Genomic DNA, 13,359 nt, shown 5'->3' with positions numbered 1-13,359 from the left:
TTGGTTTCTCAACGCAATACAAAAGTCAGTCGAGTGTCCCTGAAATTTTGGCTTTAGCAAATCCTCGAAAAGAGATACATATAAGATGTTCCTCTACATCCCTTCCCTTCCCTTCTGCCTCCAAAATTTAGAAATGAACAATCCACCACGTGAAGATGATCACAATTGCTACCATTACCATTATTCTACTGTAATATGTTTATAAGATTTAGGGAAAAAAATTTTTTTAAAGGTTTACAGCTAATTTTATATCCATCCTGTACACATATCTCCTGATGGCTTTAGTGGAAGTTTAACATTCTTAACCTCCAAGTGTCAATCACAAAAAGCATCCGGTGAATTCCATATGCTTTGTTGACTGAAATGACTTGAAAGTGATCAATGTGATGGTGACCTGACAAGTAGTGATTTTGTAGTCCCTGATAGTAAAAAATAAAGCAAAATAAAATATGAAAGAGAATAGTTTTTTTTTAAAGGACAATGCCATGGCATTAATGTATTCTTCTGAAGGGAGTAGACCAAACTGTCAACAGGAAAAGCAAGAACTGATACCTTCTTATGTTCTCTGCTGTTGTACACTTGCTCTATTTTAAAACTCTTTTGGGGAGGCTATGTGTGTATCATCTGAAACAGCTACCAATATATACTCAAACCTATTTGTCTGGGAAAGAGCTAATAACAAAGCAAGTCAAGCGAAAACTTAAATTCTGTCATTTAGAAATTATACTTCCTTTTGAAAGTGAATTGGACTGCCAAGTGACGGTTGGGAAATTTTTACAGTTTAACATGCAAGTTACTAATATTTACTCACTGAATTAGAAGAGTTACACTTCTTTCCACCATTTTGAGAGGTCCCTAAAAATGAGATCATTATATTCCCTCAGAGCCAAACAGCCTGCAATCAGGGGTTACAAATTACATTTTTATTCTTTTTTTTTGCCCCAAACATACTTAATGAAGGTAAATTTTTAATCAAATGAAAGTTAATTCAGTGTCTCAAGTGACCAGAGGAAAGTGTTTAAACCAGATAGCCAAAATAGAAAAGAAATTCAAGCCTATACCTGATTTTACATTGAGTATGTCTTGCCTTGTCTTCTTAGGTTATTTTTATTCATTCATTGACATTTTTTTGGACATCAACCAACCACATGTCAGGCACTTTATTAATTTTTGGACAATATTTTTAAAAAGCATGTTTTAAAAAAATGAGTAAATAAACATTAATTCAGGAACTGCGTTTATTCTCATTATATATATATTTACCTTTTCATTTAAAAATGCAGCAAATGAGTAGGTGATGAAAAGAAATTTATACTACACTTGATCTTAGCCAAAAGGCCGAGAAGTGATGAAATGAAATTTGTAATATACTAACACATTTTGGAGATTAAGAGCTAGTGAATTGGTTATCTTTATTGCGTTAAAATTTTCTCTAGAAGTTTTTAGTTGACAGATCACTGGTAGAGTACAATTTTTAGTCTTTTATTGTCATTATCAAAATAAGCCACCCAGTAAAATGACACAGTCATTCTAATTTACCAAGGGAAAATACTGATTGGTATTACAAAAGATGTGTGTACAGGCTTAAGTTACAGCTTTTTCACTCGTTTTGAAATTGAAATGAAAATTTAATATCTTGGTGAAAATGTGAATTTACTTACATTTCAAAAATTGAAGAATTTCAAATGTAACTATGTAGATTTTTATAATAATGTCAAATGTCATCATTACAGGTTAATAAATCTTAAACCATAACCTTAACTTTAATTTTTTAATGTTTATTGGCTTATTTTGAGAGAGAGAGAGAGAGAGAGAGAGAGAGAGAGAGAGAGAAAATCCCAAGCAGGCTCCATGCTGTCAGCACACTGCCTGATGTGGAGCTCAAACTCATGAACTTTGAGATCATGACCTGAGCCAAAAGCGAGAGCGAGACGATTAGCTGACTAAGCCACCCAGGCACCCCTTAAATGTTAATTTTTAAACCACATTTAAACTTTAAAGTCAATTTCTTTAAATATCTGAACTGGGAATATAGATAATGCTATTGTAATAGCGTTGTATGGTGACAGATGGTAGCTAAATTTGTGATGAGTATAGCATAATGTAGAGAGATGTTGAATTACTAAGCTGTACGCCTGAAACTAATGTAACATTGTGTGTCAACTATACTCAAGTAAAAAAAAATTAAAATAAAAAATAAATAAAAACATGAATTGAAAATATGGTGAACAGATAATCTGAATCACCTTTAAAGCAGAAGCTAAGAAATGGAACCAGTATTTCCCCATCATAAATAAAAGTATCAATCATTTTATGTTATCCCCTGGTATCTTTGACCTTCTCAGGCATAAGAATTTGGGGCTCATCAGGGTTCATACTGACGTATTCTACTTAAGAACTAACCAACCATCTCTGTGTTTCCCCTGATAAATCAGGTATAAACTTGTATTAGAGCACTTCTAACATCTCACCACTTTTATTTTTACATGCCTTCTTCCCAACTAGACTCCTAATACAAGACATGAAATGAAAGAAAATCAGATTCACTCAAAAATCTTAAAAATCTAGAGACAAAGAGAATATAATTCCTTTCACTGTTGAAATAAGTTTTCCATCTCTACCCCTGATGATCCACCTTCACCTCCAATCTACCTCAAATGGTTTCTAGATTCCTACATACATCAAGTCACGGAACAAAGCAAACCACAAAAGAGATACTGAGGGGCGCCCAGGTGGCTCAGTCGGTTGAGCGTCCCACTCTTGATTTCATCTCAGGTCATGATACCAGGGCTGTGGGAGCAAGCCTCTCGTCCAGTTCCATGTTGAGTGTGGAGCCTGCTTAGGATTCTCTTTCTCTCCCTGTGCCCCTCTCCCTCACTCATGGTTTCTCTAAGAAAAAAAAAGTGTGTGTGTGGGGGGGGGGGGGATACTGATATTGAATAGTCTAAAAAAGAGGTAAAGGAATGGAACTTCCAAAAATGAAAAAAATACTACTTATCCTATTCTTACCCAATTTTGGTTCTCATTATTCTTGTTTTTATTTTATTTTACTTAAAAAAATTTTTTTTAACATTTATTCATTTTTGAGAGTGAGAGAGACAGAACATGAGCAGGGAAGGGGCAGAGAGAGAGGGAGACACAGAATCCTAAGCAGACTCCAGGCTCTGAGCTATCAGCACAGGGCCCGACGCGGGGTTGCACTCATGGACTGAGAGATCATGACCTGAGTTGAAGTCGGACGCTTAACCGACTGAGCCACCCAGGCGCCCTTCAGTATTCCTGCTTTTGAAGTTAGATGGCTTGGCTATATGATTAATAAAGTTTCTTTCAAAAGTTCCTAAGCTTTGACTTAGTTCCATTTAAGGGGTAGTTTGCTTGAAACTCCATCTAGTAATAGCTGTGTCTCAAGAGATGGTTAACACCATTAAAATGTGATTTCTTATGTTGCGTTTCTTTATTATTGACTTGGGCACTTTTACTTTCCCTGATTAGTAACTTCCATGTAAGGGTTAAGAGAGTGGAGGTGAATGGAGTCATCTTACCGCCCAGGTGTTCACAGAAGTAAAGGATGTGGACTCCAGAAGGAACCTGCAGGCCATACCAAGGTTCATTTATGTCCACTCAGATCAGTGCAACTTATCATTTATTGAGCTTCAATAGTCAAAAGGCTCCTACTGGAAATTCTCAAACTGCCTCACATCCTGATCACCACTATAGAGCCAAGAGCCCACTGGTCATGGCAGGTGTATTGGATAATTTTATGTGTCAACCTGACTAGGCGACAGGGTCCCGAGGCATTTAGTTAAACAGTATTCTGGGTCTGTGTGTGTGTGTGCGTGTGTGTGTGTGTGTGCATGTGAGGGGGTTTATGGATGAGATTGACATTTGAATAAGTAGACTAAGGAAAACAGATCGTTCTCTCCATGGTGGGTGGGCTTCGTCCAATCCATTGGAAGCCTGAGCAGAAGAAAAGGGGATAAGGGAGAATTCACTCTTTTTGCCTCTTTTTGAACTGGGACATTAGTCTTCTTCTGTGCTTGGACTCGAATTTACACCACCAGCTCTCCTGAGTCTTCAGCCGACTGCAGACGGCGAGACTTCCCAGCTCGACTAATACAGCAGGCATATCTCTGTCTTCTAAGTGCGCCAGAGCTTCTTGTGCCTGTGGAAATCCGACATCCTGTCTCTGGGTGTTTGCAAGCGGTGAGTGGGATGCACGCAGTTGTCCCTGATGTGTCAAAAATCATGTGGGTGGTGGAGTGAGCAAAGAATAGAGAAAACCAGACTTTTCGAGAGGAATGTATTTCCGTTTTTGTTTTTGCTTCACAACGGACGTAGCGCTTCCACTTCGTACTGCTGAGATCTGCACAGACTTTTGCTTTCTGAGTCAGTACAGAGTGAAAAGAGAAGAGAACCACTGCCCACCAGACCCAAGGTGCCACTTTCTGCTCCTCAAACACAGCCCTAGACTTAGCTAGACTTGCATAACAAGGGCACTTTCTCCCTAATCAGCCAAGAGTTTTTATCTGCTTTGAGTACTATTATTACAGCAAAAGAAATGGGAAGTCAGGAGTCTGCTTCTGAACTTAAAGTAAGATTTGACTCTCTCTGGCATGCTTTTATAAATTTTCAGATGTCAGGTCTAGATGAGTAAGTCAGAGCTTTACTATAAATCCTGGCTAGAGAGAAACTGAGACATGACTTAAGAGGTGACCCCGACCCTTCTGGACCTGGGTGATGGTGGGGAAGAGAGAATAAAAAGAGGCAGAGAAAGCAGTGGGTGATGCTTCCATATCCTGATGTTGCTCATCTGAGTGGAAATTTGGAGAAGGCAGGAATTAATAAATTGGTACCTAGTTTGAGCCAACAGCCCTACACCTCTGACTCCCCACATGCCTCAGTTTGGATGCAGAACATCTAGAAAGTCTTGTGCAGGGGACTGGGGCTGAAGAAGGGGATATAAACATTCTAAGATTAAGGAAATGCTTTGATCAGTGGATCCAGTGAAAAGTGCCAGCACACCACCCCCCCCAAAGGCCAAATGGATACACTTCAGCAGGTGCCAACGTGGGGCAGACCAGAACAGATGGTGCTTGATCTGAGGTTTCTTTACGACCTAAGGCCACCTATGTCTGTTGTGTGTTCCAACAGCATATACTACATAAAACAGAAGAAAGGAGAGGAAACCAGTATGTTGCCAAGATGATGTACCCAAAAATGACAACTTAAAATGATATCCTTCTCATTGAGAAGGGGCTTACGAACAATCTTAGAATATAAAAAAATATGCATTGTCTTTGCTCAACTAAGTTATATTACATTCCAGAGCCAGCTATAGTTGTGAAATAGCTGCCGTTGCAAATAGTGACAGCCTCACTCCCGTGTCAGAGAAATTCACTGGCAAAGCTTTTCATTTCCTTTGACCTCACATTTACATAGTCTTCCGGCCAGCTCTACAGTCTCTCCATACATTCGAGGGGAAACAGCTTTCCAGATTTCTGCCCACCCCTTTTTCCAATCCCTCCGCCATATTGTTCCTGGCTCTTACAACCATTTGAGGGATGGAGTAAAATGAATGTATTTTATTTTGATAGGTGTTAATACTGAAGAGGTTCTTGTCCTTGACAGAAAACCATAAGAGCCCAAACCAAAAAAAATGTATTCTTAGAGGTTGAGCATGTAGGATGATTTGTGCTAGAACAGGCTCCAGTGACCCAAATGTCAGAAGACGCCAGCTGAAGAGGGGGTCACGAGGGAAGGCACATGTGAGCCCTGGAATCCTTTCTAGTGTTACTGTTTGCAACTGGAGTTAGGAGAGTATGAGTGAGTGAGCCAAAAGCAACCTTTCAGGTGACATGAATGCTAGGTGAGAAAGTGGAGAAAGTGGAGAAAGTCTATGGGGTGCGAGAGAGGAGTGGAGAGAGAAGCAGTGAGTCAGATGGTGACAAAAATCAACAAGGATTAGGTTGAGGAAATGCTTATTCAAACGGGAGCATCTTTCAGTGGATGAGCTGGCTGTCTGTATCCTAAGGACAGAAAAGGTCCCAGGAACCAGAAAGGAAAGAGTGACGATCAGAGCAAGCAGAGGAAACAAAGTCAACTTAAAATGTAAAAATTATTCCCAGAGTCTCATCCTCAGAGAATATTCTAGACGGACCTCTCCTTGCTCATTCTGCCCATAGTCCTGGCTGAGTGGACTGACTGCATTTCCCTGGTAACTTAAGCCTCGGGTGAGTGAGATTCTCACATTCTCCCATTCGGTGACATAAGCTAGGAGACACAGGGGTGTGCCTCAGTGTTAGCCAGTCAGTTGTGAAGTGGAGACTCAGGAGAAGGTGAGCAGATCTTGTGTGAAAAGGTGTGTAGCCTTTTCCTGAATTTTTATCTTGCTGTTCCATTTTATCTAATGTTAGGTATACTTTATTTCATGTGATGGATTCCATAAAGCTTCAGACAACAGGGACTGATTCTATACTTTATTTTTTAAATGTTAATTTATTATTTTGAGAGAGAGAGAGAGAGAGAGGCAGATAGAATCCTGAGCAGGCTCTGCCCTGTCAGTGTGGTGCCTGACGTGGGGCTCGATCTCACGAACCGTGAGATCGTGACCTGAGCTGAAATCAAGAGTTGGACGCTTAACCGAATAAGCCACCCAGGCGCCCCTGATTCTGTATTTTAAATAAACACTTTAAGTTGTGACTTCTGCCCATCTAAGTTTGCAACTAGTGCTTTTAGAGCAAGCCCAGGGTGGTTTCTGCTCCTTCCAATGTAGGAGAGGACAGACCCTTCTCACAGGATCAGATTCTCATTAGCTCGTTCATTCATTCCACGTTTACCTAACGTTCACTGTGTGCAGTCGCTTGGCCCAGCCCAGGACAGGCTGCACAGGTGGTGGTCTGGAAAAGCTACACAAGTGAGATTCTGGTGCTTTTTGTAAGTAGTTCACACTCTCTCTACACCACATCTCCACGCCTGGACCCAAATCCATTCCTTTCATATTTCCAGAAATATCTCCAATCGTTAATTAAGCACCTTCAAGAGACAGGAGCGGCTGGTGGTAGGATGGAATTAATTACTTATGTAACTGAGAGGTATTTATAGAAATAGAGTTTTGCTTTTCTGGAGGGGGCACTTTCAAGTCTGTAGAAGTGGAAGCCATGACCACGTTGATCTTGCCAGCCAGATGGCTGCCGGGGGATACTGGCTTCCTGGTGCGTCAGGAAGAGAAAAGGAGATAAGGAAATCCTAACTTGTAGACACGCCAACTGAACATTCCTTACAACTGTGGCAAGAGCCGGTCAAGGCACCTGATGCAGCTAATTTAAGAACTGGCCCCTCTCCAGGCTCCTCAGCTTCTCTCCAAGAGTGGCCAGGCAGAGAGAGGGGGAAGACAGATGAGCTGGCCGCCCAGCATCTTCTCCGGGCCGCCTTCCCAGCTCAGGATGAGAGGCCGTGGGAGCCCCAGGGAGACAGGACTTTACGGGAATCTTTTCTACCAGTCTCAGTCTGGCACCAACCGTTGTAAAGAATGGAATAAAAATGCCATAAGGAAAGCAGTTGAGGGAAATTTACTCTTTTACCCTTGAGACCTAATGGGAATTCAAGCAGTGTGCATTTTATTTTATTTTTCTTAATGGTCAAAGCCCTTGGCTGCATACTGTAAATACCTATCATGGATCAAAGCAATCTTAGTGAAAAATATTCCTTCCAGCTTAGCTAGTTGTTAAAGCTCCATGAAGTGCTCGTTTGAAATGCCATCTTCTCCATGAACAAAAAGATCATTTGTTGCCAAGTTAGATGTGTATGATTTCATTTTTTCTTATTGCATATAAGGATGTTTATAGAATCTCAATTATATAACGTTTTGCATTGCTCTGTTATCTACCTTTCTAAATGCTTGAACTGTAAAGTTATGTTTATATAATTCATACTATTTTTTTTTCCATCTAGGGATTGATTACTCCTTTCAGTTCCCAACGGTTATTTCTCTTGCAACTTTCATTAGGTTTTCTTGCAAATTGAAGGGGAGAAGAAATAAGCAAGGTAGAAAACAAGAGAACTGAAAAGCAATTCTCCTGTGCCTTTCCAATTTATGTCAAAGGAAGTGGTAAAGGTTTTGAGACCATGGTTAAGGGATGGAGTGGGACTAGGCTGCACATGACGGTGGGAAGGAGAACACGGAGAGATGAGAGGATGCCTTGGGAGGTACATGGCACATTGGGAAATACACCGATGAGGAGCCCGAGGGCTTGGGCTCAGCTTGGATGCTTTGGAAAAGTCATCGGATCTCCGAGTCTCAGCTGCTCATCTATAAAACTATTGGCCTTATACACTTTATAGGATTTGCTATGAAGAACCAGTATAAAGCTGGAACTGTCAAGCACATCGAAATGAAGAGTCTTCGCGTGATTAGGAGCGATGGTTTTACAAGAGAGCTATGATAGTTGGCGCCTGACGCTAAAACATCCTCCTTAGCCAATGTCCTCTTGTTGTGCTTCTGAGTATCCTTGGGATGCTGCTGCATTTTCTGTTTGGAGACGGTGTTTCCTGTTCTCAAACTGTGACCCACAAGGCCCGTGACAGGCCAATCACACCCTACTGCGTGCTCTGTCAATCAGGCAATTGTCTCCATAAGAGAATTTGCCTGTGAAAAACTGCCTCCCCTGATAAAGCGGCAGCTTTCCACGGGGGAAATCTACCTTCTGCTTCCACCAACACAGACAATATTTGAGAAGGGAGCAGAAACCGCTCTGCTATTTCACCAGCTCATGTAAAGGTCATTTTTCACCCTGCTTCTCCTGCAGTGGAAGGTGTTGATTGTATAGCTCTAGTAATGTTGCCTTTTTTGAAATTCATTTTTGTTCTCAGGGGCTGTGCTATCTTCCCCCTATACGAGTTTCATTATATTTAGTGCAGTGGAGCGTGTAGATGATGTAGTTAGAATGGCAGGCAAAATAACCCATTACTATACCTATTGTCAGCTTTCTGCATATTTAGTAGAAAATGCAAAAAAATATTTATGGTTGATCAGGATTGGAATAAATGCACAGGCTTAGGTACCGATTTTTGATTTTGGTGACTTTACCTATTTTTCTCTGGGGTGCTATTTAAAACATGGTAATTAATTTACCTTGGTGCAGGAGTAAGAAAACAGTTTCCTTTTTTTTTTTTCCAGTGAAAATTTCTTATTTCTTTAGAGTTTCTGTGTTTATGCAGGGTTCATTTGAACCACTTTTACTAGTAAATAGAGCAATGATATATATATTTTGTCAGGATACTGTGTTGTCATTGTAGATGTTTTTACTGAATATTTGTTATTAATATTTTAAATTGACATAAATTTGAATTTAACTTTAGAGATATGAATGAAGTATTTTGCTGTTAATGCAAACACACGCCAAAGCAAATAATCTAATAATTCACTACTCAAATCTAGCTGAAAAGAAGAGTTCTGGATTCAGGCAGGGATTTCTTTTCCGGATGTGCTAACAATGACTTGTGTGACCTTGAATGTATTGATTTCTCTCTATTTGTACCGATATCTATTCTCTGCCCTTTGCTGATGTGTATGTCTGGCATTGTGTCCTGGGAAGCTGACTTCTACAGGCCCAGGCTTGCTTGTCTTCTGGTTTCGCCAAAGGAGGGCACTCACAGAAGAGAGTTCGAGTGAGCCTGAGGTACTTTTCCCCACCCTGCCCTTCCTGTCTTAGCACTGTGGTTTGGGCATGCTTCCATCCTCCAAGGGTCCGAGCTCTCTCTGGGGTCCGGTTTCCTTGTTCCCTCAGGTGCGAAGTAGGTAAAAGCTTCTCCCTGTTGCTCATCTTGGGCTCCCCACCACCCCATGTTTGTTCCATAGTCATACCTACGCCTCTTTAAAGAGTTCCTACACTGAATTCCCCCCAAACTCTTTGAGTGGGTAATTTCTGTATTGGGGTGTCCACACTTAATTCATAACAAGTTATTTAATCTCTCAGACTCTCAGTTTTTTCATTTATAAAATAAGGAAAATAATGGCAGTTCATCTAAGAAGGTTGCTATGATGAGCAATACTAAGGATAGTGACAATAATAATAATAATAATAATAATAAATATAATGTTGGCATGCATCATGTACCTACTCCAAAGCTCAGTCTCTATCCACGTTATCATGACTTCTGGAATGCAAAAGTGGTCACCAACTACTTCCCATCCTATATTCACACCCTTGCCATGTGCCTTTAAAGGCCCCCCCCCCCAATACTTGAGCATTGGATATTAAGCAAGGGGAAATTTTTTAACATATAAGTTTTCAAAGGTATGCTGGCCATGTGTGTCAACAGACGATCTTGGGTGTTGCATATTAGTTAAAAGTAGAAATTAAAAAATATATTACATAATAAGAACCTAAAGAGAGGGAACTAGATAGCAGAAGAAAAATGTTTTGTGGACTATAATCTTAAGAGAAAGATAGCACAACATTTAAACACAGCAGGCTCTGCCTGAGAAAACTTCTCAAGTCAGGTCATGGAGTGTATCTAGATGAAAGCTAGTGCCATATAATCTTGTGTTTGGGGCAGGAGGGTTAGCTCGTAGCTAAATCAAACAGAATATAACAACAGATGCTACCCAAATATTTTCTATCCTGAGCCATGAATACCTCAGGAGAATGAGCTTATGCGGTAATCATGAGGCAGGGAAATTAAAGAGCTATACTTTTTCTTAAAAAAAAATTTTTTTAATGTTTATTTGTTACTGAGACAGAGAAAGACAGAGCATGAGTATGGGAGAGGCAGAGAGAGGGGGAGACACAGAATCCGAAGCAGGCTCCAGGCTCAGAGCTGTCAGTGAAGAGCTGGACGCGGGACCTGAACCCACAAACCGCAAGATCATGACATAAGCCTGAGTCGGACGCTTAACCGACTGAGCCACCCAGGCGCCCCAAGAGCTATACTTTTTTAATTGGATGTTGGATACATTCAAAAGATGAGGCTGGTCCAGTCCATGCAAAGTCTCTGAGAGAAGTACTAGGAGATGGACATTTTGGGGAGAAGACATCATATGGTCATTAATGTTCTTCTACCTTTAGATCAAAAGGAAAATATGTCTAGGCTGAGACATGACGTTCACACTCAATGCTGCTGTCCTCTACATCAATGAGGAGTTGCTAGGCTGTTCGAAGGCGCTCATGTGAAGGTAAGAATAATAGCTTACTTAGATAATACCTTCTTTTATAAATATGGACCCAAAATTCAAATGTGTAAGTGTGAATGGTGAAAAGCATCATTTTCTTCTCTGAAGAACATTTTTATTAAAAATGTCAATACTCTTCAATAGTGACCCAAAGTGACACAGAGACCCAAACATGATCTCATTTTATGAGATGGAATTAAATTAAGATGTCCATTTAAAAGAGGTTTGAAATAACACCATATCTTTTTTGAAGAAGCTTTCAATTCCCGCCCCCCCCCGCCCCCGCCCCGAGTTACCATTGCATTCCAAATTCATACACACCCTTGAACTGACCCTTGCAGTCTAAAAATTCTTGCATAAATTAAGCCTTTGTGTTTAAAGACAGATCAAACAGTTTTTATCCAGGATACACATAGTTCTTACTATAGAGAATAAACTTTCAATGATCCTTTAACTTCATTCCATTCAAAAACACAGCGCGGTTTACATTATTCTTAAAACATTTTTAAGTTGTCTTTTTACACACAAGAAAAATAATTCTTTGGTGGTTATTTTTTCTATTTTTTTTGTTCTCATCAATAAATGTATGAAATTCATACTTTAAGTAAATTCATAATAATGCTTCCACTGCATTTTAAAAACTCCTTCCAAGGGAGCCGGCTTAGGGAAAGAACTAATAGAATTAGCATTTTTTGATGGATGACTAGTGTCAAGACAGAGAGATGAAAATGCTTATTGCAGTTCGAGAATACACCTGCACGTGCACTTCATGCAATAAACAGCACAGTGCGAGTGGGGAACGTAACTTACCCCAGCTTTTTGGTCTTAGGCAACCAAAGCATTATTTTTCCCATTTTTATCATTTATATTGTCACGAACACATTTTTATGGGAAACCTTATGTCTATTTCTACTTTAATGTCGGCCAGATCTACAGCTAGCTACCTACCTTGGAATGTTTGGTGAGTACTTCATCAAGGCCCTGCTACTTGAAGAGAAGAGAAGCCAAAAAAAAAAAAACAAAAACAAACAAACAAAAAAACTCTCATTCTTCAAGTAAGTATTTGACTTAGGCTCCAAACATCTTCAAATAATTAAGCAGATATTTTTTGTGTGCCTACTATGTTCCAGAAATACATATGCTTGTTGGAGACAGGAATTTCCTGACAAGGACTTTCCGTATATATTCTACAACACTTATCGAAGTGATCTTCTGACAATGACACAGGAGGGGACACTCTTGTGTGATATCTTGGGTATGTGAGGATAGGCTCTTCTTATGTATGTATGGTATGATAAAGACAAGTTTGGGAATTTGTGTGCACTCTTTGGGCTAGTGGACACAAATGATATCGAGAACAAAAACTGTAAGAAAGCCAAGGTTGAATCTACAAGTATACTTTTGGGGCAGGTTGAACACAGGGCATTTCTGAGAACAAAAGAAAAATCCCTCCTTTCTGGCTGTTTGTCCTCTAGAGAGGAATTCACGTATCCCCCCTCTTTAGATTTTAAAGTGTGTTCATGTGATCAAAATTGTTATTCTTGATGAACTGCTTCACAGGAAATCTTTTGCAGCTTTGGTTTTGATTTGGAGAAATAGTGTTTTAAGGGACCATAAAAATAAAATCACCATGCTCATTTATTTCCTTCAAAAAATGTAACCCGATCACTGTGAAATCTTGTGAGTATGTGAAGAAATAAATGAACTGATGAGCATTACGTCCATGTAAATTGTGGTGAAAGATCAGTGGGAGACTTTCAAGTATATGAACGTATATCTGCCTACCCTTCAACTTTGATATTCTGTGCCAATGGTAATCCAGATTTAACTGATTTTAAATCTGCATTTTGTATTAACATTTGCTATTTTTCAGACACATTGAAATTTAGAAGTAACATGTAGGATCAAAGGGGAAATGTAAACATCAAATTGTTCCTGACTTAAGCACTTGTCATAATCTTACTACCTAGGAAAGTGTCCTTTCCAGTAAGAAAGCGAGAGCTAAGGATAATGAATTAAAAATTGGCCTAATATCATAATTACAAAATACTTGAACAGATATGCACTATATAGCTATCATGGGTTCTACCTTTCAACATTCTGAAAGAGGATTCAGAATATTTTGATGTCTGAAAACAAATTTCTTAAATACAATTTTCATATTTTTCACATTGTTATTTCCACAGCTT

General features: G+C 39.7%; 1 protein-coding gene and 1 pseudogene across 1 annotated transcript in view; both read right to left on the bottom strand.

Annotated features, from left to right (window-relative positions):
* Nucleotides 1-13,359, bottom strand: part of DOK6 (docking protein 6) — a 364,564-nt gene that overhangs the window by 90,376 nt on the left and 260,829 nt on the right. The window lies entirely within an intron of this gene.
* On the bottom strand, nucleotides 1,254-1,350 carry LOC128777165 (U2 spliceosomal RNA; annotated as a pseudogene).

Source organism: Panthera pardus, unplaced genomic scaffold, assembly GCF_024362965.1.
Source record: "Panthera pardus isolate Hobbes unplaced genomic scaffold, ASM2436296v1 HiC_scaffold_15, whole genome shotgun sequence".
Taxonomy (NCBI): Eukaryota; Metazoa; Chordata; class Mammalia; order Carnivora; family Felidae; genus Panthera; species Panthera pardus.
Note: the sequence above shows the minus strand (reverse complement) of the source record. Positions and strands in the feature narration are given on the sequence as shown.